Source organism: Balaenoptera borealis (genome assembly GCF_965194805.1).
Source record: "Balaenoptera borealis genome assembly, chromosome: 9".
NCBI lineage: Eukaryota > Metazoa > Chordata > Mammalia > Artiodactyla > Balaenopteridae > Balaenoptera > Balaenoptera borealis.
In genome coordinates, this window is record NC_138873.1 from 4,441,740 (window position 1) to 4,442,604 (window position 865).

An 865-nucleotide genomic window follows, 5' to 3' on the forward strand; every position below is an offset into this window, starting at 1 on the left:
AGCTTTGCCAATTGGAACAGCAATAGCAGAATGACAAATAACTATCTTCAAGAAGAAAAGTGAAACAGCTGACTGCATGAAAAGTTAGTGTTCCAGACAACACTAGCACTTAGCATATATTTCTAGTGTACCCTTGCTCTCTCAGGTCATAGTTAATGAAATGTATCTTTTGATTCTCTGTACACATAGTAAATTGCATGGAATGGCATCAAAAGCCTTTGCTCTCTCCTTCCACCTTGCACAAGCTTCAGAAACAGTGAAGACCCTATTGGATATGAGGAAATTTTGGTTTTCTTAACCAATTCACACTGAAATCTCCCTGTGCTATTATGTGTCCGGCCAAAGTTGGCTGAGTCTATTTCTCATACTATATTGAGTGAAATAAATCTGTGTAATGGATCTTCCTGGATGTGGTTTGCACCACGTGGGGCTACTGAGTGGCAGAGAGAGAGAAGATAGTGCTGGGCAGGAAGAAAGATTAAAAATCTTTTCTCATCTGGAGCATTATTGGCATTTGGGGCAAGTTACATTTTTATTGTGAAGCACTGAACACTTCTGAACATTTAGAAATGATAACTTCCCTGGCCTTCACCAACACATGCCTGCAGTGCCCCTCAGGCTCATATTTCCAAGCCTTTCTCTGTACAAGGTGCTGGTATCATACCTCATACCTGGTTCAGAACCTCTGGGCTTTGGTTGATTTCACCCCCCAGCACCAAGAGCCTTGCCCTACAGCATTTGCAGCTATAGCCTAGAGAACAGAAAGATGACATTTCTTCCAAAAGCTAGATTGGATCAAGTATAAAGGGTCCAGTCTATTCAGACATTTATGACATGTTTATTTCTTTAAAAATATAATTTTTTT